Source organism: Ambystoma mexicanum, chromosome 9, assembly GCF_040938575.1.
Source record: "Ambystoma mexicanum isolate Mex_15411 chromosome 9, UKY_AmexF1_1, whole genome shotgun sequence".
NCBI classification, from domain to species: Eukaryota; Metazoa; Chordata; class Amphibia; order Caudata; family Ambystomatidae; genus Ambystoma; species Ambystoma mexicanum.
In genome coordinates this window covers 1249163922-1249190749 of record NC_090931.1, presented here as the reverse complement: position 1 = coordinate 1249190749, position 26828 = coordinate 1249163922, and positions in this window count along the sequence as shown.

Genomic DNA, 26828 nt, shown 5'->3' with positions numbered 1-26828 from the left:
ACTCATATCCCCCACCCAGCCACCCACCCACCAGTGACGGGCACCTGCCAGCAGGCCCTGACTCATGTCCCCCACCCACCACTGACGGGCACCTGCCAGCAGGCCCCGACTCATGTCCCCCAGCCAGCCACCCACCAATGACGGGCACGTGTTACGCTCAACTGGACAGCTGCGGTCTCCACCAATGTGATGCGTAGTGCCGAGATGACGGACTGGACTGGCCCACCTAGCTTCGTTTGCTTGGCCCATAGGAATATTCTTCTGCAAATCGAGAAAGGGAATTAACCACCCGTGGAGTTGAGCGTTACCCCCCCACTCCCGCTGTTCTCCCCACTGATCACCTTTGATGTCCCCTCTTATAGTCTCACCTGATGGTTTGGAAAGATGAGCTCTTCCATTCTGCATTGAGCACAGGGGCGCATAGATAACCAGTTGCTTCACTGGCTCGAAGGAATTGGTGAGTTCCAGAACAATATTGACTCTGAGATTCCCGGCAAGACGCCGTAAGTATGTAGTTCGTAAGAGTTCAAATGTCTGACTTTCACTCTGTCCGATTCCTTGCAGGTTGCAGCTTGACCCTAGCAAAGAGTTCCTAGTGGCAACTGGTAATATTCAGGTAAGGATTTGTATTATCCAACACAGTTCGATAAAATAATGTCAATATGTAACCTGTTGCTTTCTCCCTTATTCAGGTGCTGAGAGAAAGTATGAAGTCTCGGGGAATAATGTCTCCGGCAGTAAAATCAGGTAAGTCTATTGTGGTGAGGAGGTTTCCCCTTGTTTGTCCCTTTGTTTCACCTTGCTGTCCTTTTGTTTCCCCTTAGGGGCCGGGGTTCGGTGAGGATGCAGTGGAAGGTGCGCTGACCCGTGAAGAGGAATAGTACCCCCGGTGGTAAAATCAGGTAAGTCTATGGGGGGGTAACTAATATTGCCTCTGTGTATTCCCTTGGCTCACCTTGCTGTTCTTGTCTTCCCCTTAGTTGCCAGAGTGCGGCGGGAGTATGCAGAAGGATGCGGTGGAATGTGAAGATGCTGTGAAGGCCGGTGAGTTCAGCGCGGTGCTGCAGCAGGCGAGGCGACGCGCATAAAATAACTTCTTTCTTCCAGCTCGAAGGCACGATGGAACGGGAATTCAGGTAAGGATCAAAGGTATTGCTCTTGTTCTAACATTTTCTCCTTCTTTCTCCCTTTTTTCTAGGAGCTCCAGACTCGAGGCGGACGTGGCAGAAGACTGGATGCAGACTTGCAGGCACGGTGAGCGTTACGCTGCTGGATGCAGAATAAAGCGAAGCGTGTGCTGCTCTTCGGGCGTGGTTTAAATAGCCTCCAAAGTAGTCCCAGGTAAGTATTTCTCCCAAGCCCCACCCGAGTAAAAAAATAGTCCCTAGGTAAAGTAGTCGCTTCCAAGCCTCCTTTGGCTTGGAGCTCTTGCAGCATGGTCTGCATCAGGTAAGTTTGCAGCATGGTCTGCATCAGGCAAGTTTTATTCTATGAGCCTGGCGCCTATGGTGCCAGGACTGACTCTCCATATGAGCCTGGCGCCATAGACGACAGGACTGCACCCAAATATCCCCTAGCAGGGGTTGTTGGGCTTGCTTGGAATAACTTGATGCCTGCTTTCGGGGTTGCTGGACTTGGTCTGGGTCCCCAGGGGTAGGTATCATGACACACTTGCCAGCAGGCCCCGACTCATGTCCCCACACACCCACCAGTGATGGGCACCTGCCAGCAGGCCCCGACTCATGTCCCCCAGCCAGCCACCCACCAGTGACGAGCACCTGCCAGCAGGCCCCGTCTCATGTCCCCCACCCACCCACCCACTCACCAGTGATGGGCATCTGCCAGCAGGCCCGACTCATGTCCTCCACCCAGCCACCAAAGTGATACACCCACCCACCAGTAACGGGTGCCTGCCAGCAGGCCCCGACTCATGTCCCCCAGCCACCCACCCACCAGTGATGGGCACCTGCCAGCAGGCCCCGACTCATGTCCTCCACCCACCCACCAGTGATGGGCACCTGCCAGCAGGCCCCAACTCATGTCCCTCAGCCGCCCACCCACCCACCAGTGACGGGCACCTGCCAGCAGGCCCCGACGCATGGCCCACCAAATAACATGTCATGACTAAACAGACCCATGGCCCTAATGCCAACCAAAATCCCCCCCCTGCGCCCCAATACAAGGACGCAAACATCCACTGTGCCCACTCCCAAATCACCCATGCCATGACAGTCTTAAAAGAACCACCATGCCCATGCATAAATGCACAACTGAGCCACACAGTGGCAACAAATGACTGAGGCAATGCTCATTGAGACATGCACAAAAGCAATGATAGAATACAACACCAATCATGAAGTTAGCAAAAATGTATTGAAAACATAAAGTAACAGAGGACATCAAACTTGTAAATCAATATAGAATGACAGATATTATAAAAAAAAGGTAATCAAATTAAAAGAAAATATTGAACGTCATGTTGAATGAAAAAAGTGGTCCATTGCAAATGTCAATGAGAAATAATAATCCAAATAAAAGAAAACCATTGATCCATGGGAAAATTGAATAAGAAAGTATGTATAAGTCTTCAACTATCTACAATCGAAGTCCACAGGGTCTATGATCCCCAAAGCAAATGAAACCTACAAAAAAGTCCTATGAAGAAAACACTATATACATGAAGTGGAGCAATGTCCATTAACTCCAAAATTAAAAGTAAAAAGAAAGGATACCTAACACTAATGAACTATGTACAATGACGTCGGGCATGTCCTACGGCTCACTCTTTGATGTTCCGGGCCAGGGCATCATCAAACTCCTCTTCAACGTCCCGGAGGCAGGCCTCTTCCCTGGCCTCAAGGTCTCTCAGGGATGCAGTCATGGCTTGTTCCAAATCCCTGCGAGTTGCCTCGAGGCATTCAGCCCGCCTCAATGCCCTGCGCATGGAGTTCTCCGCCCTGACCATAGTGAGCCATGCCTCCTCCGCCCGCCGCTGGTCCGCATCTATACGCTGGCCCAACCGCTGTCACATGGAAGACACTCCCAATCCAGGGTCCTCCTACCCTCTGGCCGATGCCTGCCCCTGTGATGTAGATGGCCCCAAGCCATGATGCCTCCCACGCTGAGGCTGCCGCTGCCTCCGATGCAACTGCCTCTGTCACCACAACGGCATTTGGGCTGATGGAATCCACCAGTGCCATCGTGCACGTGCCCTGCCCGATGATGCTGGCACATCCTCAATCCGCTGGGGTCCAGTTGGTGGGGTGTCCACCCCTGCTGGACCTCCGACTCCCGACTGTGGCAGGGATGTGATCTCCACCTGGCTGGCTGCGTTGGTTGGGGCAGATCCACAGGGGCCATGGTGGCATCTGGGCCAGAGGACGACAAGGAGAATGACTGGCATATGGTGTGCACAGAGGAGGAGAGGGCTATAAGACTGGCCGACACATGGAGGAAACCCCCGACCATGGACCCTCCCAACTGGGCCACGTTGGCACACAGTTCTTCGGGATGACGTGCGTAGTCCCCCCAGGAAGCACGCACGTCATCACGAATGCCACGTGTGCGCAACGCGACTCCAATCAGGATGGACTCCATCCAGTCACAGGTCCCCTCGTCTGCAGGGAGAGGAGTGCCAGATGACGTGAACCTCCCCCCTACCTGCGGACGGGCCTCGGACGGGGCATCCCTGCTGGTGCATCGTGATGCAGTCACAGTGTCAGGGACAGAGACATTCACAGGCACCTCAGCGGTGACCTGTGCTGTCTCCTGCCCCTGCCCCTGGACTGCACCCCTTGCACCAGTGGTACCACCCCCACCAGGCCCCATGTGCGGCTCTGTAGCGGCCTCCTCCTCCTCTATACTCACCACCAACCTAGATGGCTCTGCACCATCTTCTGCCGTTGCAAGCCCCTGTGGGGGCTCATCCACCCCATCCGCTTCATCTGTAGTGGCAGACACGGCACCAGTCCCCTCGCTGCCGGATGATGTTATTTCCTGGGAGGTTGACTGAGCCTTGCGTCGCCGGCCGGTGGAGGCATCCCTGCCGCTTTCCTCCGCAGCACCGTCTCCGCCCTCTTCTTCACTCGCCGTTGTAAAGGGAGACATTGAATACAAGCATCAGGGTACTGAACTATAGTCCCACAGACACAAAGCAATAGCACATGACGGGCACTGTCAAACGTCACTTCCATCATGTCCCTATACAACACATGGGTCAGTGCAGGCAACACACACGCAGGAACAGGCATAGCACATGCAACATACATTGGCATCCATGTCCAAGGCACCATAGCTGCATCCAATGGTGGGCTAATTTTCACATGCACCATGGGACATGTTGGTCACATGCACACGCATCAACAGAGAGTCATGCATTGGCCCGGTATACCACCAGATAAAGTGGATACAAGGATGACTAGGCTGTATCAGTGAATGAACACATTGTCACGGACATGTGTAATTGCATCCATGGCGCACACACTACTCAGACACACGGACATGTACATCATGCATGTCCATGACAGCAGCACACATCTCTCACACCCCAAACATGTGAAAGTACAGACACAGGCATGAATACATGTATGCTGCTCCGCATGATGCATTGTAACACATGCACCATTGATGTGCCTCACACATGACTGGACTCACATGTGGCAGGCTCAATTCCCTGCACATACACATCCATACATGGGCCTTTCAAGACATATGTCCAAGCTGAACACACCTAGCACACCTCACATGCACTGAGTCCAATCAGTACACATGGACACTTACCGCTCGACTCCGGACAGGTACGCCTCTCAAGGACCTGGATGTGAATCGCTGGGTGTTTACGTTCCAGGACCCTCATATGGTTGTCGGTAAGGCAGACCCGGCACCCCTCTCTATCCGCTGCCTCCAAGAGGCGCTGGACCTTACTGAAGGTCCTGGACCTGAAGTCCTCCCAGCGCTTCTGGACGTGTCGTATGTCATGGGCTGCCACCCCCTCCACGTTGATGGCAGCCACAATGTCCTTCCAGATCCTCTTCCGTCCATCATTGTCGGTACGTGGTCTTCCAAAGAGGGCATCATAATGCCCCAGAACTTGCTCCACCAGCATCCCAACTTCCTTTTCACTGAAGCTGGTAGCCTTCTGCCTCTCTGGCTGGGGGTTGCCACTGGTGCCGGAAGGTGTTGTGTCGGACATAGCAACCCCCGAGGAAGGTGTGGGTGGGCAACTGGGTCCTGGGGCTGGGCAGTGGAGTGATGGTACTTCAGTCGGGAGTCTTCTGTTCCAGCAGGGGTAGTCACTGCAACTGGACACCTGCAGATGGCTGACGTGCAGGCACCGAATGGCAGGGCACGGTGGCAGCAGGCAGGCAGAAGCAGATGGATCGTGGGAGGCTGCTCGGGGCTCTGGTGATTTGGCATGTGAAAAAACAGCACATCAGCGTGTAATTCGAGGAAAGGCCCTTAGCGCGTAAGCGCATCTGTGACGTAACACGTGCAGGTGTTTCCCTCGCCAAGGGTTGAAGGTCCCACATGGGTTTCCATCGCTCTGTACGTGCTCTTCGTGGGATGTGGTACGTTTATTCTGGGGGTGCACGTGGACTTTTACATGCGTTTTCGCTAGCGCGAGTGGGGTGCGTACATTCCAAAGGGTGTGCATGGACTTTTACATGCGTTTTGGCTAGCGCGAGCGGGGTATATGTATTCCGAGGGGTGCGCGTGGACTTTTCCACGCATTTTTGCTGGCGTGAGCTGGGTACGTGTAGTCCGTGTTTTCCACACGTTTTCACTGGTGCGAGCGGGGTATGTGTATTATGAGAGGTGCGCAGGGAGTTTTCCACGTGTTTTTGTTGGCGCGAGCGGAGTACGTGTATTCCGAATAGTGCGCAGGGAGTTTTCCGTGCATTTTCGCTGGCGCGAGTGGGTTATGTGTATTCGGAGGGGTGCGCAGGGAGTTTTCCATGAATTTTCGCTGGTGCGAGTGGGGTACGTGTACCCTGAGGGGTGCTTGGGGAGTTGTCCACGCATTTTCGCTGGCGTGAGTGGGGTACATGTATTCCGAGGGGTGCGCAGGGAGTTTTGCACACATTTTCGTGCTTGGGGGGCTGTATGCTGGTCCCCTGGCCGTTGCGCCATGTAGGGGATTTTTACGATATTTTTGGCGCACAGGGTGGGGTTCGGGGCGTTACTGGCACTGCTGCAGGGTCGCTGCACCATTCTGCCCCACGGCTGGTCATGAATGTTGAAATCCATGAATAGGCTGTGCGCTTTAATGGGTTTTGGCACACGCGGCTGGCGCAGGCTGCCGCACGCAAACTCTGTGCGCCAGCCGCGTGCGCCACTTGTGCGCCAAATTCTATGAATTACCCCCCAAGGCTTGGATTTTTCAATCTCATGGTCCAGTTGGCACCTTCCCTTGGGCCATAAATGATAGTAAATCAGAGAAAGTGAGTCATTGGAAGTATCTTGGTTTTGTTACTGAAGGGAAAACTAATTCACATTAATTGTTTGAAAAACTTTGATTGTTGCGTTCTTCACTGGCATTTCAAATGAAGAAGATGAATTTTTCATTAGTTCTGCTTGTTTGATTCTATGAAGTGTTAGTAATGCCAAAAATGACTTAAGTGCTGAAATTCATCCTCGGAAATAGAGGTTTGATTGGAATAAACTGGAACCGCTGATTTGTAAACAATTGGTACATCTTCAAGGAGTGTTCCTATTGTATTTGTTAGATACAAATTAGGTTTGATTTCCATTCAGGCTATGCACTAATGGAACACATTTTTACTACTCAAAAATATTTTACATCCGCCACCCCGATAATTCTTTGATTGTGGACCTATATGACCTAATGATTTCCAAGAAATGTGCAGCATTAGTGTGTTTGATCGCTACACATTCGCTCCTATTGAAAAAATCCAATAATGTAAAAAAGAAATGATATAACTGGGACTGTTCCTTAACTAGAAGTGCTGTGGGGAATTGTATGTCCCCTCCATATATTACTGTACGATAAAAACCCTATAATTTTCTGTCCAACAACTTAATCATGTTTCCAAATAAGAAGTGGATGTTAGCCTTTATGCTCTTAAAACTAAACTTATATCTGACTCTAGATATCTTGGATGTGAGAAATAAGATTGAAAAAGGTTTTAGATTTTGAAGATTTTGCCACTCAGTAGTTAACTTGGAAACATCTGAACATGTGTTTATAGAGGGCAATGTTGTTGTTAGAATCCACCATTTAAAACAATCTGTACATAATGAGAAGTGTCTAACCACAAATAATTTTGGATGCTGGGGGACAGGACGCTGATGGTGCCTACAACTATGGACCTAGAGTGCAATATTAGCAAAGTACATGTTCATTGTAATGCTTATCTATGAATAACATTTGTTTTTTTACACTTTTATCAAAGATATACAACTGATTTGGAGAACCCAATCTAGAACATGCAACATAACTGCCTGTGGGAGAAACATGGAGATTCCAAGTTGATACCAGCTCACTTGATTGACTGGCCCGGTGGTTTGTTGATTGTGAAACTAAATATCAGCCTAACTGGGAACTTTAGGTACTTGAATCTGAACTGTCGAAATCGAAATAATATTATACCTCCTATCGCATTGTTTGAATGTATGTTGGCCTACGCCAAGTTGTCTAAAAACATTGTGTAAATAGATTCCGCGGGAAGGTCTTGACCTTAATGTATTGTGTAAATCGCCATCTTGGATTTAGCCGCCATTTTAGGTTCTCTTGTAGTGTGGAAGTCACCCTGAACATCCAAATGGAGGCCGAATGACATTTCGAGTGGGATTCTGGCCGTTGTGACCTCCGCACACATGAATAAGTAATAGGCCTGCAGGCCACTTGTTGTGGTCGCGAACTGAGACCTTGTCCTATCCCTGACCTATGTGTAAATGAACAACTGTATCAGCGGAACTGATCAAAATGCATACATTATGGGATTGACCTGGCAACGAACTCTAGGCCTGGTTCTAAGAATGGTTAACCCGCGAGGAGGTTGGCCAGAGCTGGATATAAAGTATAAAGACCCGAGTATCCCAATGTACGGTCTCTCACACTAACACAGCGAACTACCGTTGATAGTTCGTTCTGTTACTCTGAGGGCCGAATAGCTATCCATTTGTCAATTGACTTTTGGTAATTGTTGTATCTTTTGAATAAAGCGCTTTGTATGTTCTTTGTAACCTGTGTTGGTGTGTTTCCTTTGGGCTTCCCGGCCTCATATCAATTTTTCTGTTTCCACAGTTGGCGCCCGAATAGGGACCCTCAAGATTGATGCCGGATCATTGAAGGTTGACGCAGACTATCGAACCGGGATCGGACGGTGTGATTCTGCGGGCCCGACCGATCGAGACGCGATACCTCGGCAGCGCTGCACGATCCGATCCTTGGACGATAGTCGTGTGGTCTGACACGGCATCTTGACGAGGGTCCAATTTTGAGGCGGGCAGATTTGCCGAAACCACCAAACACAAGGTAAAATTCATTAGGTAAGTTCTTTGGTAAACCGTACGGTCCTCCTTAGGTTTGGTCAGGTGTAGTCGTGACCCGGCTCTTAATTTCACCCTGACAATTTGAATTTGGCATATTGTATCTGCAGACACAATTATTGAACCAGGTAACACCAATTTTTTGTGAAATGCCTGGGAAATTGTCTAGCTGCTTTAGGGCTCTGTTCCGCAGCGATCGTCAATCCTTGGAATTTAGCCGCCCGGCACCACAGGAGGGGTCGCCGGCGTGTACTATGTACTGTAAGTATGGCATTGGAAGTATAGTATTTAATGATATTTGGCACAGACAGACCAGACATGCCTCCGAATTTCAGTGGCCAATCAACGGTGGTTTTGAGATCCCCCGTATTGAATACTTAGAATCGATCTTGTTAAAGAAAAAGGCTAGACCAGCAGCCTTTGATGTGTTACAGAATTGGACGAAAGAAGCATTACAGCAGCTTAAAAGTAGGGATAAACATGCACGTCGTCATAAAACAAACACTGAAAAAGCATTATTAAATGATAAAGAAAAGCGGTCAGAATCAGTTAAAAATATGGATAGAGCCTTTTCACTCGGGATCCAGAAAATGTACCCCTCTAAAGATTTCCATGTTTCTGAGGAATTTATTGAGAAGTGTCATGATCTCTGCTTCCAAAAGGTCAGGGTTTTCCCAACTCCCTTGGAAGCAGATCCATAACCCAGGTTCCGAGAGCCAACCAGTCCCAATTGGGACCTTTTGGACCCAGTCCTGGCGCCAGTGGCACCAGGCTCATAAATATGCCCAGTCCCAGCGCTGGAAGCGCCGGGCTCATAATGCTTGGGTGGACTTACCTGCAGCAGACCATGCTGCTTACTTGCCTGCCAGTTGAGCCTCTGATCCCCTTCTGTTTGGAACTACTTTTCCTGTTGGGTGGGGCTGGAGCCACTCCCTAGATTCAGAACACTGGAACTCTTCTGGAAAGCAGGAACTCTTTTCTTACCAGGAACTCTTTTCTTACCTAGGCGTGGCTGTGGAAGGAGACATCTAAGCACTACAGGAGGCTATTTAAACCACACCCGGTGGATGAATCTTGCTTTGCGTTATTCTGCACCCTCTGCAGCAGAACGCTCATCGTGTCTTCTGCATCCAGTCCTGGGCCTAATGAAAAAGGCTTACCATCCTGAATCCAGTCTTCAGCAACACCTATAAAGACAAGAAAGAACAGGTTAGCATTCCGGCATCTGAAAGGCAAAGGCTTACCTACTCTTCGTGCGCTCCGGAGGTCTTCACACTGCATTCCGGCATCTGAAAGACAAAAGCTTACCAACTCTTCGCACACTCCGGAGGCCTTCGGCGCTGCATCCCGCATCTGAAAGACAAAACAAGGTGCGTTTAAAGACATTGGGGAACTTTAATACTCACGTGCCATCACTCCTTTCCACATCTAACCCAGTGGGTATTCCGGCACCCTGCAGCCGCTCCGAACTCGTACCTGAAAAATAAAAAGACAGTTAGAGCGCATCGTGAAGCAGGCAACAAGCGCTTACTTACGTGCTTCCAGGCGCTTCTATTCATCACACGGGCTCCATCTTCAACTCACTTCAGCCCGTCATCCGCCATCGCCGGAACCCTGCAAAACAAGAGACATCATTACTAAAGACTTTAAAGACATTTGAATGACTCGAAACTTACCGTTCGTGCAGTAAACGACGGCCAGCAGTCCTCTGAAGTCAAGAGGCCTGCGCTACCTATCCAGTGAAGAAACTGGTTACAGCACCCTGCCCCGAGGCAGATGGAGAGCTCGGCATTCACTTACCTAAGGTGAGAGCGTTAACCTTTGGGGGTCTACAGGAGAGGAGAAGAGGAAAGAGATAGGGACACCCCAATAACCCCAGTTCATTAACCCCATATTTTCTATCTGCAGACATCTTACTCTACACGTCAGGCATACAGTGCACAGAGGTCCAGCCCAAAGAGCCAACCGGGTGCTACACATCACCTTTGAAGATACGGTAGTCGCCCAGTCAAGACCGGCGCCTCTGCGAGAATCAGGTGAGCGTTACAGAACGCAAAGCCTACCGCAAAACTCTCGCCCAGGCGCTATGGAAACCTCGGATACTGACCACCTAGCCCGGTCACTTGGGGAACTAAGGGCAGAAGTGCATGCAGCTCGTCAGGAAACAAATGCTCTAAGAAGGGAACTAATTATTTCCAAGGAGAGAACAGATGATCTTGCTAGACAATTGCTACAGTCACAAGCCGGACAGACCCCGTTATCCGCATCAGGGGCAAATCTTCCTTCAACATCCTCTATGAATCCAGTGCAGATCAACCTACCTGGGAATGTACCTCTGGCTCCGCCCGAACGATTTTCTGGTGACCCAAAGAGGTTTGCAGTATTTATCAATCAGTGCCGGTTGCACTTCTTATGCCGGCCAGCAGCCTTTCCAACTGATCAAGCTAAAGTAGCTTTTGTACTTTCGTACCTTAGTGGCAATGCGGCAGACTGGTCGATCCCTCTAGTTAATCAAGATGATCCGGTTCTCCATGATTTTCAAGCCTTTCAGCTTAGTATGGAAAAACTGTTCGCAAGACATTCAGATGGGCAGGCCTTGGACAATGAGCTTCTTTCGTTGCGACAGGGTAATCAAGACCTTTTGGCTTATATTGCATCTTTCAACAGACTAGTAGTGGAAACTCAATGGCCTGAGGACAAAAGGATTACACTGTTTTATAGAGGTCTACGTGGAGAGCTCAAAGACGTTTTAGCCCAAGTAGTGAATCTCCCACAAGACTGTTCGGATTATATAGACTTGGTCGTTCAAATAGATCACAGACTGCAGAACAGGAAGGCCGATCGTTCCAAGTTTGATGCTCGAGTATTTTCCAAACCGCCAACTCCTTCCAAAGGAGTAGACTCTGGGGAACCCATGCAAATAGGGGGTCTGAAAGGTCCTCTAACACAAAGGGAGCGGGAAAGGAGAAAACAGTTGCAATTATGCTTATATTGCGGAAACTCAGGGCACTTTCTTCGAGACTGTCCAGTGAAACCTGCCAAGAAGGCAGTAGGAGCTGCAGTTACCAAAGTTACAAACTCTGAGCAGGGAAACGACCTCGCCCGACAAGAATAGAGGTCCTCTTGCCGAGCGTGAAAACCAGTTCCGTGACCTCGCATTTCGTGATACCTATGGTCCTCATTAGCCCTGATAATCCGGATCGATTACATGCAATTGAAGCTTACGTCGACAGCGGTGCCATCGGCAATTATGTGGATCATGAAATGGTTTTGAGGATGAATCTAACTCTTTGTCCCAAGGCTGTAAAGGACGTCATTACTACGGTGGATGGTACGGAGATAGCCTCCGGGCCAGTACCGCATACCACTCAAGAGGTGACGCTAGTAAGTCAAGATGGACACCATGAGAAGATCGTGTTCGATGTGATCAAGGCCCCTCAGTTTCAGATTATTCTAGGAATACCTTGGTTAGAGAAACACAATCCTCTGATCGATTGGCGAGCAAGAACGGTCCAGTTTCCAGAATGTGTCTCTACTTGTCACCCTCCACCTGGTGTTGCACTGGCAGCAATTTCTTCAGAGACTCCCCAGTTACCTCCCGAATACCTAGAATACCAAGATGTTTTCCGGAACGAGCAGGCTAACTCTCTACCTCCTCATAGGTCTTATGACTGCCAGATAGACCAGATACCTGGATCTACTCCTCCTTGTAGTAGAATTTATGCCCTCACCGAGCCTGAGAACCTTCACCTTCGACAATACCTGGATCAATACCTGGCAAATGGGTTTATTCGTCCTTCCAAGTCCCCTGCTTCTTCAGCTTTGTTCTTCGTTCCAAAAAAGGAAGGAGACCTTAGAACTTGTATCGATTATCGCTCCCTGAACCAGATCACCGTTAAGAATAGATATCCGTTACCTTTGATCCCTGAACTCCTGGACCAAGTCAGAAAAGCATGCATATATACAAAGCTGGAACTTAGAGGAGCTTACCACTTGGTACGAGTAAAAGAGGGCGATGAATGGAAGACGGCCTTCCGCACCAAGTATGGGCTATTTGAATATCAGGTCATGCCCTTCGGACTTTGCAATGCCCCGGCCGCCTTTCAATATTTTATGAACGATGTCCTCAGAGAGCTCATAGATGTGTGTGTTGTTGTTTACATTGACGACATTCTCGTTTATTCTTCATCGGAATCTGAACATCGGAAACACGTGAAAATGGTCCTCGAAAGATTGCGTCAACACAAACTTTTCGCTAAGTTGGAAAAATGTGTTTTCAACGTGACTGAAGTTGAATTCTTGGGATTCATATTATCACCTGGTGGAGTGCGTATGGATTCAAAGAAGGTCGATGCAGTTCTCAAATGGCCATCACCATCCTCCGTAAAAGGTGTGCAAAGCATGTTAGGCTTCGCTAACTTTTACCGCAGGTTTATCCCCGAATTCTCTCGAATAGTCCAGCCCATCACTGCCTTGTTAAAGAAAAACAAACGTTTTGAATGGTCTACCGAGGCGGAACAAGCTTTCCAGGATTTGAAGTCTAAATTTATCTCTGCACCAATCTTAAAACACCCTCGCCCCGAACTCCCCTACATCGTGGAAACTGATGCTTCTAGCCTTGCCATGGGGGCAGTTCTATCACAAAAGGACCCGGTAACCAATCAGTTGCATCCCGTGGCATTTTGGTCCCGCAAATTCTCGCCTCCTGAAATCAATCACACGATTACTGACAAGGAACTTCTGGCTATCAAGTCTGCCTTTAAGGCTTGGCGGCATTATCTGCTGGGGGCCCGACACACCGTTACTGTGATTACGGATCACCGAAACCTGCAATATTTGAAAACCGCAAAAGCCCAATCCTCTAGACAACTCCGTTGGGCATTATTCTTTGCCGAGTTTGACTTCATAATTACCTATCGACCTGGTACAAAGAACGGTAAAGCTGATGCCCTTTCTCGGATGGGAGTAGAAGAACACTTGATCAACCCTAAACCTGTACCAATCATTCCCGAACAAAGAATTCTGGGTGTAATCGCCACAGAATCCATAGAGGAAGTTAAGGATAAAGCCAGGCAACTTGTAACTCCAGCAGACATACAGAATTGGCATCTGCAGGGAAAGGACTTTGCAGTAAAGGACAACTTATTGTATTTCCAAGAACGATTATACCTACCCAGCACAGATTTACAGAAAAAAGTAATCTCTTGTTATCACGACTCTTTAATGGAAGGTCATCCCGGTATGGCCAAGACCTCAGAAAAGATCAAGCGCTACTTCTGGTGGCCGTCTTGGAAAAAAGATATCAGAGACTTTATAATGTCCTGTGGAGTATGCGCCCAAAACAAGAGTCAAAAGGAAAGACCAGCAGGCCTCTTACGCCCTATTGACATCCCACCTCGCCCTTGGCATACGCTTTCTATGGACTTCATCACCGATCTACCTCCATGCTCCGGATACAATACGATTCTAGTAATCGTGGACTTATTCTCCAAGATGGCGCATATCATTCTGCTCAAAGGCTTGCCAACAGCAGCAACTCTGGCCCGAGAATTTCTCGAAAACATCGTCCGACTGCACGGTTTTCCTTCGGTTCTAATTTCGGATCGAGGTAGTCAATTTATTTCTCATTTTTGGCGAAGTTGCTGTCGGTCGGCTCAAATTGATGTGAGACTATCGACCAGTCACCACCCTCAGACCGACGGACAAACCGAGAGGACCAATCAAACTCTGGAACAGTATTTACGCTGCATGCTGCAACAAACTGAAAAAACTTGGAAAGATATCCTTTGGATAGCCGAATATGCCTACAATAACTCTGTCCATTCGGGAACTGGGAAAACCCCGTTTTTTCTTTTGTACGGCAGTCACCCTCGAACCTCGGAGTTGGATCCCCTCCAAGATCTTGAAACACCAGCAGTAGACTATCTGCATTCTACAATCACCCAAGCCTTTAAGGAAGCTCTTTCTCACCTTCAAAGGGCTAAAGAACAATACAAGAAAGGAGCAGATCAACATCGGAAGGAAGCCCCTCACTATCAAGTAGGGGATCAAGTCTGGTTATCCACCAAATATCTATCTCTAAAAGGGCCACGCACATTCAACCCAAGATACCTTGGTCCCTATTCCATCACTACCATAGTAAACCCAGTAGCGGTCAAGTTGGACTTGCCCCCGCACATGAAGATACATCCGGTCTTCCACGTCTCTCTATTAAAACCCGTGCAACCTCAAACCCGACTAACCAAATCTCCAAAACCTATCCTAGTTGATGGAGAACTCGAGTTTGAAGTCAAAAGCATTCTGGACTCCAAGATCTCCAGATCTAAACTATTCTACCTAATTGACTGGAAAGGCTACGGCCCCCAAGAGAGATCCTGGGAACCTGCTGAATATGTTCACGCTCCTCGCCTAATCAAAAGATTTCACCGAACATTTCCTGACAAGCCAAAACCCCCGGAGAAGCCCGGTTTGGGAGGGGCCTTGAGGGGGGGTACTGTCATGATCTCTGCTTCCAAAAGGTCAGGGTTTTCCCAACTCCCTTGGAAGCAGATCCATAACCCAGGTTCCGAGAGACAACCAGTCCCAATTGGGACCTTTTGGACCCAGTCCTGGCGCCAGTGGCACCAGGCTCATAAATATGCCCAGTCCCAGTGCTGGAAGCGCCGGGCTCATAATGCTTGGGTGGACTTACCTGCAGCAGACCATGCTGCTTACTTGCCTGCCAGTTGAGCCTCTGATCCCCTTCTGTTTGGAACTACTTTTCCTGTTGGGTGGGGCTGGAGCCACTCCCTAGATTCAGAACACTGGAACTCTTCTGGAAAGCAGGAACTCTTTTCTTACCAGTAACTCTTTTCTTACCTAGGCGTGGCTGTGGAAGGAGACACCTAAGCACTACAGGAGGCTATTTAAACCACACCCGGTGGATGAATCTTGCTTTGCGTTATTCTGCACCCTCTGCAGCAGAACGCTCATCGTGTCTTCTGCATCCAGTCCTGGGCCTAATGAAAAAGGCTTACCATCCTGAATCCAGTCTTCAGCAACACCTATAAAGACAAGAAAGAACAGGTTAGCATTCCGGCATCTGAAAGGCAAAGGCTTACCTACTCTTCGTGCGCTCCGGAGGTCTTCACACTGCATTCCGGCATCTGAAAGACAAAAGCTTACCAACTCTTCGCACGCTCCGGAGGCCTTCGGCGCTGCATCCCGCATCTGAAAGACAAAACAAGGTGCGTTTAAAGACATTGGGGAACTTTAATACTCATGTGCCATCACTCCTTTCCACATCTAACCCAGTGGGTATTCCGGCACCCTGCAGCCGCTCCGAACTCGTACCTGCAAAATAAAAAGACAGTTAGAGCGCATCGTGAAGCAGGCAACAAGCGCTTACTTACGTGCTTCCAGGCGCTTCTATTCATCACACGGGCTCCATCTTCAACTCACTTCAGCCCGTCATCCGCCATCGCCGGAACCCTGCAAAACAAGAGACATCATTACTAAAGACTTTAAAGACATTTGAATGACTCGAAACTTACCGTTCGTGCAGTAAACGACGGCCAGAAGTCCTCTGAAGTCAAGAGGCCTGCGCTACCTATCCAGTGAAGAAACTGGTTACAGCACCCTGCCCCGAGGCATTCACTTACCTAAGGTGAGAGCGTTAACCTTTGGGGGTCTACAGGAGAGGAGAAGAGGAAAGAGATAGGGACACCCCAATAACCCCAGTTCATTAACCCCATATTTTCTATCTGCAGACATCTTACTCTACACGTCAGGCATACAGTGCACAGAGGTCCAGCCCAAAGAGCCGCGTGCTACACATCACCTTTGAAGATACGGTAGTCGCCCAGTCAAGACCGGCGCCTCTGCGAGAATCAGGTGAGCGTTACAAGAAGTTATTAAATGAACGCAGGCCCGATGCCTCAGCGCCACCTCCGTATGTTCCTATTTTGGGTGCTCTGCCTATTCCTGTTGTCGCGCCTGTTGTTACTCCTGTTCCCCCTATACAACCTATTGTTCCTAGTCCTTTGGTTTTTGTTCCTCCGCCTATCGCACCGCCCCTTCCCCCTGCACCGATAGTTGCACCTTTGTTAAATTTACCTATACCTCCGCTCCCAAGTGGCCCCGTATTGACCGAAGTCGATCCAGGTGCAGGGTCAAAGATTGTGATTCGTAGTACTGTTTCGGCAGATAAGAAACAGGAATTGTTTGCATGGGCTAAGCATTGCATGAAGAAAGGTGATCAAGCTAATGTTTTTTCCACATTATCTAATTTGAATAGTTTTCCCGAGAAAAATGTTTTTATCGAAGGTTTGGGGACTCATTTGTGTGTGATGTGGGGTAGATTACAAAATTTGGATCTTCCACAAGGGGTGAGAGATCTGAATGCTTTGGCACTTTCGAGGGACACAGAGCAGAAAGTATATGGACATGTTGAAAGATTGTTTGAGTTTAGGAAAGACTTTGAAAAATCACGAGATGAGGATGATGAAGACGATAGAATATATGTACAGAAACGGTTCCTTCCGTGCCGTAGAGCGGCACCTGAGGAAGTACGAATTTGTACCAAAGATGCGGTTCGATGGATCTCGGATTCATCGATACCGCCAGACGAAGTGTATGACACGTATAGTCAGTATACAGTAGAAATGCAAAGAAAGGTAATTCAGGTGATGGTACAGCACCTGCAAGAGGAATGTGTAAGGAAGAGGGTTAGTTGCCCCATAGAATTATTGGGGATTTGTAAAAGGGCTTTTTCGCCCGACACTTCTACAGCTGCCTTAGCGCTCGACCTGGCTCTATTGCTTAGTAAGCGGCCGGAGGTACCTATATCTCAGTTGCCTATGAGAGAGGTTCCTCCGACCTTTGTCCCAAAAGTTGAGATCCCCGCCAACCCTGGGACTGGTGCCCCCGCTGTGGATATCCCTGCACATTATGTATCGCAATTCGTTCACGTCCCGTTTTCACGACAGGAAGTGAACACAATTAGACAATCAGTTCCCGACATTAGGAAAAACCTGACGGGGTTTTACAAAGAGATAGAGTACGTTTTACAGTCCTCTGTGTTCACCTTGAGTGACATTGACTTGTTTTTCCCTGTACTCCTACCCGTAGATGTATGGAAACAGGTTCGGACAATAGATGATGTGCCGGGGTTGGGAGATACGTGGGCTAATATGATTAGAATTGATGGAGAAAGACCAGCTGGTGAGAAACCACCACAGGTAATACTTACTTTACCTGATAGGATTGTCGCTAAACTAAAAACCATAATTCCAGAGAAAAGGATTATTTGGGACAAGCTTACGGCCTGTGTCCAAGGGAAAACTGAAGGCGCCACTGAATTTTTTAATAGATTCGAGCAGGTATTTTCTGACTTCAGTGGACAGGATTTAGGTACAGAGTCGGGGAAGAGGTTGTACGTGGATTGTTACCTGACATCCAGTCACAAATTATGTCCTCTGAGAGCGCTTGGCAGGCAAAATCTCAATATGAGGTTTTGCACATGGCTCAGTATTATGAGAACCGTGTTAATAATGAGAAGGAAAAAATTGAAAAGAGAAAGGGAGATTTGAAAACCAAAGTATTATTACAGCAAATTGTTAGAAACCCCAGAGGAGGTACGACACAGACTAGAGGTCAGTACGTCCCAAAAGGAAATACTCCTTTGAGTCCTGTGAATATTAATCAATGTGCTTATTGCTGCCAGGAAGGTCATTGGCGAGCACAGTGCCCTTTCCTTCGCCAGAGGTCAAGCAGTGCGTTTGGGGGTATGGGTAGATGACCTAGGAGCCGCCCTGGAGCTGGGGGGCCTGATAGAGGTCAGCTCTTACAAGATCCACAGCAACCTTTTTCCCGGGAAAATCAGACCTCGAGTATGGACTCGAGGAACAGCATTTGATCACCCTCTGCTGCCTACCTTTCTGAAGAGCTTCCTTCTGATGAGGCTCATTAGGATTGCCCGAAGCAGGGTTTGGAACCTTTACCTATTCCCGTTAATCAGAAAGGCCCCTACGTTGAATTATTAGTAGGGAATAGGAAACACCAGTTTTTGATTGACACTGGAGCACAAAAGTGCTCCATTGATCATTCTCGGGTTCCAAACATCCCACTGTCAGGGCAAACAAATGTTTCCATAGGGTTTTCTGGGGTACGAACTGTCTGTCCGGTTTCTGCGCCGGTATCCGTTTCTTTGGGTCCTTTCATGGACCATTGTCCTTTTCTTCTCACTTCGAACTGTGGAGAGAATTTGCTGGGGTTGAATTTGTTAAAGAAATTGAACGCAGTAATTCATTGTTCTTCGGATGGAGTACGGCTAACGGTTTCACCACAGCAACTTCCTAATTCTCAGTTCTTGATTCGACCTTTACCTCCCGAGTTCAGCATTGTCCCGGAATGTTTGTGGGCGGTGGACGACAATGATGTTGGAGTGTTACAGATTGAGCCCGTTAAAATAGTTCTGAAACATGGGGTGAAACTGCCACGCATCCCGCAGTATAAAATATCAGTCGAAGGCGAACGTGCTTTGAAATGCATTGTCTCCGATTTTGTACATCGTGGGGTGATCGAGGAGATTACAGGTAGTTTGTGTAACAGTCCGATCTTACCCGTATATAAGAAAGGCGACAATGCAATTCCATACCGGTTTATAATTGATCTTCGTGCTATTAACCGAGTGGTCGCCCCACAATTTCCAATTGTGCCTGATGTGACGACGATATTAACAATGATCCCTGCTACGGTACGCACTTCAGCGTTGTGGATTTAAAAAACGCTTTCTTTAGGATCCCTGTACATAAAGAAAGCAGATATCTGTTTGCGTTCACCTTGGGGGGACGCTCATTTACATTTACAAGGGCACCTCAAGGGTATACTGAAAGTCCCAGTATTTATAGTAGAGCTTTGAAAGAGCAGCTCGACACCCTTGAATTGCCACCTACTTGCACGCTGCTTCAATATGTTGACGATTTACTTTTGGCTGCAGAATCTGAGAGTGCCTGTAAAGAAGGCACTGTACTGTTGCTTGTCCATCTAGCTAAAAATGGTCACAAAGCTTCGCTTAAAAAAATTCAATATTGTTGTCAGGAGGTTGCCTATCTAGGCTACCTCCTGTCAAAGGAGGGGAGAAGATTGACACCTGAAAGAATAAAACACATTTCTGGCATGTCTGTTCCAAATACACAGAAGGAAGTCAGAGCCCTGATAGGTATGGCTTCTTACTGTAGGTTGTGGATCCCGAATTTCGCACTAGTGATAAAACCGATGTTGGCTTTGACGAAGAAGGGCATTTCTCTGCCACTGCCATGGGAATCGGAACATCAACGATCATTTGAGCTTCTCAAAACCGCGCTATGTTCGGCACCGGTTCTGGGTACTCCAAATTATGACAAGGCCTTTGTGTTGTTTGTGCATGAACGTGATGGATGTGCTTTGGCTGTGTTAACACAGGAACACGGAGGGAAGAATAGGCCGTGCGGCTACTACTCCTCCGCCCTTGATCCTGTCGCATGCGCTTTGCCAAAATGTTTGCGCGCTGTCGCTGCTGCTGCCGCGTCTGTAAAACAGAGTGAGGGAATGGTCCTATTCTCTCAGTTTCGACAACTTTACTCAATGTAGTAACTGCATAAGCAGCTGTAGATGTACCATTCAAAAGTTTGAAGCAGGAGCCATCACAAAACAGCTCCCCGTCTGCATTGTCCAAAGGAGTATCTATGAGATCTATCCTGCCCTTCGTTTCTTGTTCAGTGGTATACAGGCAGTCGTGTAATTCTTCGTCACCGCAAACAGTGTTTTGCGGGAAAGGTAAGAGTTCAGCCGGATTAAGAACACAACACCTCTTAATTTGAATATGAGGGGCAAACAGAATTAGTTCATACCTTGTTAACCGTGCTGAGGTGAGGTGTTGCGTTTGAGTTTTCTTCAATAGAATATCAACAGAGTGAGGTACCATCAAAATTAAATCATGGCTTTCGCATAACTCCGCGCAGGCCGCAGAGATTATAGTGTTGACCCGAGCTTGTGAACTTTCCCAAGGGCGAAGAGTCAATATATATACTGATAGTCAGTACGCATTTGGGGTGGCTCACAACTTTGGAAAGCTTTGGTCGGAAAGAGGGTTCCTGACCTCACATGGGACCAAGATTCAGCATGGCCCCTTGATAGTGCAATTACTTTCGGCACTCTCACTCCCTAAACGGTTAGCGATCATGAAATGTGCAGCACATCGCAAGGTCATAGATGATGTGGGCAAAGGGAACGCTTTTGCGGATTTGATAGCCAGACAAACGGCCACAGACCTTAGCACGGACATGTATTGCTCGAGGGAAATGAGAGATGCTTGCATAATGGATGAAGGTATTGGGTCTGTGCGAGATATTCAAACTGATGCCACAATGGAAGAATCTAAAAGGTGGGCTGAAGGAATGGGGAAACTGGATGACGAAGGGTGTTGGGTGGATACATCCGAGGGGAAATGGTTGCTTCCTGATTCTTATGTATTGGCAATGGGTACGATGGCACACAGTCCTACGCATGTGTGTGCCCAGCAGATCACGAAAATGTTAGAACAGGTTTGGGTAAATGACAAGATTCTGGACACTGCAAAGAGGCACGTCCAGAACTGTATGATCTGCCTGCAGCACAATGTGGGTAAGGGGACAGTGACTCCAAGGGGAAGTTTCGGGCCCCCTTCTGTCCCCTTTGAGGTTATTCACTTTGATTTTATTGAAATGGAGCGATGTAATAATCTAAAATATGTTCTTGTAATTATTTGTGCCTTCAGTAAATGGGTCGAGGCTTTCCCCGTCAAAGATGCTACCGCCATGACCACTGCAAAGATTATGTTAAAAGAATTCTTTAGTCGATTTGGGCTCCCGAGGATAATCTGGTCGGATAATGGTCCTCACTTTATCGCAGCAGTAATTTTGCAAATATGTGCAGCCCTATGTATTGAGAAACGATTTCATTCAGCTAGACATCCTCAAAGTGCTGGGTTGGTAGAAAGACACAAAGGTATTTTAAAGAATAAACTTGCAAAAACATGTGCTGATACCAAACTAAAATGGCCAGATGCTTTGCCTATTGTGTTATTAGCTATGCGTACCACACCTCAGACTAGAACTGGGCTTTCTCCATTTGAAGTAGTAATAGGGAGACTTGCTAAAATTTGGGGTCTCCCGAAACCTAAAGCCCTGAGAGAGGTGGAAAATGTATTGCTTGTAGACTACTGTAACCAGTTAACTAAAGACCTGTATTTCATTTATCACCAGATTTACTCAGCTTTACCTGTACGGTTCACGGGCTCAGGACACGATATACAACCTGGAAGTTGGGTCCTCGTGAAGGCCTACGAGAGGTCTTCCTGTCTCGCGCCTCGCTGGCGGGGACCCCATCAGGTGTTATTGGTCACCAGGACAGCAGTGCGGGTGGCTGGAAAGAAGAACTGGATTCACGCGACGCACGTCAAGAAACTTCCTCACCCGACGCCACACGTTACAGAAGAAGCAGAACCCCTCGCTGATGCTACAGTCTCTGATCTTGGAGTAGCAAACAGCGCTGTGAGTGCGTCGGAGAAGTTCTCTGAGCCTGAGGAGCTTGGGGAACAGTCCATTTCGTCTCCGCACTCTCTTGAAAAATCACTTCCGGAAAAACTGTTTCGAGCTCTGCGACTTCCGTCGCCATCGACACGTCGCTTCCCTCAGGAAGTGACGATACTTTGTTTCCGGACCAGACAATTTTCGGTACCATCAGGTACAACCTTCGACCAAGGAAATAGAACTATGGCACGAGTTTCGTGCATCTGGAAAAAAGGAAGTGATTGGAAAAGTGTCTTGTTATGAGAAAGTTTTGTTGAACAAAAAGGGATTCTGCTGGCTAGGGTTGGGAAGGACTAAGAAATCACGCGACCGTAGTGTCGCCAGCAACGAACATTGGGGCCGTCAATTGAGAAACTACGATGCCTGCCACCTTCACCGCTGCTCCCCGCACTGGACTTGTAAATAAGGGGGTGACCAAATCAAACAATGAACAATGTGCCTGGGCCCCGAAAACGTACTGTTGTGTTTTGATAATGATTATTGTTATTTTTGCAACTGCTGCTGTAGGACTTTGGTATTTCGAAGAAATCTATCCTTTGAAACCTTTATTACCGACCGAGATCGTACCAACTGTTTTGACTCCCTCTGTACACCTTCACACTCTGTCCCCTAGAGACTCCCAACATAGACAGAAGTATCATAATAACACTCTGATGATAGTAATGAATGCTACTCATGCCATTTTTAATAAGAGTAATTGCTGGATTTGTACTCATTTACCGCAACATGGGAACAAGGGACTGGGATGCAATATACATGCTTTACCTTTAACAACTGCTTGCTATGCCTCTCTTAGAGCACTATTCTTTGGCCGATGGAATGATAGCATCTCAGGGAACTTTGATGGAACTAATCTGAATGATTTCGAGAAACGTGAATTGACTCCCCTGGGATGCTCGCTTTTCGCAAATAGAAGTAAACCTAACGTCACTTCTATTAGGCCGTCTGACAAACTATCTCTTCCTTTTCAAACTCTGATCTCCTTTAAAATGGCTCCGATAGGCAATAAGGACGCTGTACCTCCTTCCTATTCTATAAATCATAGTCCTGACTCAGTTCCCTTCTGTGTACAGGGAAATGGCACTAGGCCAATGGGAGATTTTGAAGCTTGTAAAAACATTGTAAATTTGACTGGGGAAAACAGGCCTCTGTATGTAGGGGGGCCTGTTTATTTTGTTTGTGGTAGTTTAGCATTTCCCTGGTTGCCCAAGGATTGGCAGGGAACCTGTTATTTAGGAATATTGTTACCCGGGGTATTTGTAGCAAGTACATTAGAGATTTCTAAGGCTCGCCCGCGGCGAGACGACAACGGAGATACCCCTGGGCAAGAATTGGGGGACATAGCGAAATCAGTTGTGCCCTTTTGGGGACAAATAGCAAACTCAGAGAACATTAGGGGATTAGCAAGGGTACTGGAGAGAACGATCAACCGGACCACGGACATACTCTACAATATGACCTTAGAGCAAAAGGCAATAAGATTGGTAGCACTTCAAAATCGGATGGCATTAGATGTCATCTTGGCAGAACGAGGTGGAGTATGCAAATTAGCGGGGTCCGCTTGTTGTGTTTTCGTACCAGACTCCTCACCAACAATTTTTAAAGCAATTCAGAACTTACATACTCTCAGTTCTGAAGTCCATATCCCTGTAGGAGACTGGAACCTTAGTACTTGGTTCTGGGATTCTTTGCGATCGTGGGGTTGGAAGGTGCTTTCCGTTATTCTGGTTATTTTAGGGATCCTGCTATTCCTTTGTTGCTGTCTTCAATGCCTCCCAAGTATGTGTGGAATGATAAGGGGGTGTTGTGCTCAAGCAGTGAGCGCAATAGGGCATAAAATATATACCCCAGATACAGCATCTAAAGAATTCATGTTACAAGAGGTTTTTATGAACGACCTTATGGCTATAGACATTACAGACAATGATGCGGAATCTATGGATGATAACACATGGAGTTATTTTCAAAAGTATTAGGAATGATGTTTAGCACTTGGCAATAAATAATGTGCCTGCAGGCCACTTGTTGGGGTCGCGAACTGAGACCTTGTCCTATCCCTGACCTATGTGTAAATTAACAACTGTATAAGCGGAACTGATCAAAATGCATACATTATGGGATTGACCTGGCAACGAACTCTAGGCCTGGTTCTAAGAATGGTTAACCAGCGAGGGGGTTGGCCAGAGCTGGATAAAAAGTATAAAGACCCGAGTATCCCAATGTACGGTCTCTCACACTAACACGGCGAACTACCGTTGATAGTTCGTTCTGTTACTCTGAGGGCCGAATAGCTATCCGTTTGTCAATTGACTTTTGGTAATTGTTGTCTCTTTTGAATAAAGCACTTTGTATGTTCTTTGTAACCTGTGTTGGTGTGTTTCCTTTGGGCTTCCCGGCCTCATATCAATTTTTCTGTTTCCATAGAACAGCATATCTGTCAGAATGTGTGGAATACGGGTGATGAATACATCTTACCCTTTTCACTTCCTGGTCAACACTGTTGCTTCATTTATTTTTGGCAGCAATGTATTAGCGCACAGCATTGTGCCATTACACAGACTAGGCAGGACGGGAATGAGAAGCAGCATGATGGGTGGCCATCTTTCGGCCTCATGTGATGTGGGGGGTCGAGTGAGTTGAGAAATTCTGTTCGATAGTTTACGGCTTCATTGGCATCCACCACTGTATCGATTGAGTTGTACTGAGTAACTGTGCCTAGATGAATATCCTGAACCTGATTATTAATTTCATTGACAGAATATTTTTTAGCATCAAGGGTGGCTCGTTCACACAGCCTCTCTTGAAATAACACTTTAGCACTATTTATAAGAGCGTAACAAAAATGCCTGTCAGATCTCTTTATATAGCGACCATATCGAAACTTCTGCAATGCTACCTGCCATCACCTTTGCCTCACAGGTCCATTTGCTTCCCATATGCCTCTGTCTTGTTCCTCTCATATGCCTTTGCCTCCCATATGCCAATGCTATGCCAAGCCACAAACCCACAAACAAACAATGTTTGACTTTGATATATATAGATTTGTATCTGTATTAATTCTGAGAAATGCTATTGCTTAACGTGTAAGGTTTCTTATTAAACAAATCACAATAAATAAATAAAAATGACAAGATTAATCATGCAGGTCTTTTTACCACTGAAATGCAAGTTGCATTGATGTACTGTGCTGCAGTCCGTAGAACTAATGTTACTGATGCAATGCATGCTTCTAAATCATATATGGTAGTAATCATCTCATCTGTATTGGGTTGCCTGGCAAGTTCCACTCTGGAAATCTTACCTCTTACCATCATTGGACTTAGGTGCAGAGGTTACTGGTACAAGAACCCAGAATATGAGCAGTAGACACTCAGGAGAATGCAATAATGTATGTATTCCATAATGTTACACAAGTCACAGTCATTTTACATTGGTGCTAAAGTTAAATGCAGCAGAAATTCCACAGAAAGGAGAACATCTGTACGTTTGTTCAAGATGCTCTTTATGGGACTTTGTTTATTTTGCCATTGTCATGGTATTTAAGTCCATAAATCCAGGCGGTCTCTTGGATCCAATGACTTTTCCACCCCAACCGGGAAATAAGCAGTAATGCATCACAGGATGTGTGTGCATGGCAGCCGTCCGTCATTACAATGAATATCTGTGGATTCTAACTGCTTTTGAAATTTGGACAATTAGACATGTATTCATGCGGATTCAAGTCTTTCCATTTGTATCAAAATACTTAAGGGTGGAGACCCTTGTGTTTTTTCTGCATAGTGTGCCCCAGTTAGGTCTGGAAGTTCCAATAAAGGTGCCAAAGTGGTTTTGTGGGAACAGGGCAACTATGTACAAGACGCATATAAACAATTGAAATATCATAGTTATGAGTCAATCATAAGGGACAGTACCAATGAGTTTAATGTGCTATGAACAGATATTTTGTCAGATTGGAGTTTAGGCTTGCTCAACAAACGTGAATTTAATTACGTACTTGTCAAACATACAACCATTCTGATCGTTTGCATATTGCCAAAGATTCAACAAGTTAAGAGTAGCCCACCTGGGAGATTTATAGTAAGCTCAATAGGTTCCCTAACAAAAACACACCTCTTGCTTTACTGGTGTTTATGCATTGCCCTTTGTTACCAGCTTCCATTCATAGGTGAATGATACTGAAGAGATTTTAAACAGGTTGCACACATTCACCTGGGAACCTTATTTCAGTCTGGTAAGATTAGATGTAACATGTCTTTATACTGCTATTGGCCATCTAGATGGCCTGTCAGTTTTCTATTACTTTTTAAGAAATCAACTTGCCACTCTTAAGGAACATACAGAAATGTTAGTTGACATGATAGAATTTGTATAACTATTTTCTATTTAATTAGCAATCATTTTTACAAAATCAGGGGATAACTGTGGGTACTAAGTTCGCCCCGATTATTCCAAGGAAGGGAAAGACAAAGGGGAACAAAACAAATAATCTTACTAGGCCTTGAGTCACTCAGATCGTAGAAGTATAGAGGGAAGGGAGAGGAGAAGTGCCAGAGGGAGAGAAAGGCAGAGTGCAATAAGCAAAGCTCAAGTAAGTGCTGACAGGGTGGCCAGTTCTAAGTAAGTGCAAAGAGGCAGCGGACTGTAGAGTTGCAGATACAGTCCCTAGTGCTTGGTAAGCCTTGTGCCAGTGCATTGGGCCCCTGGTCGTGGAGGAGCCTGATCACCATA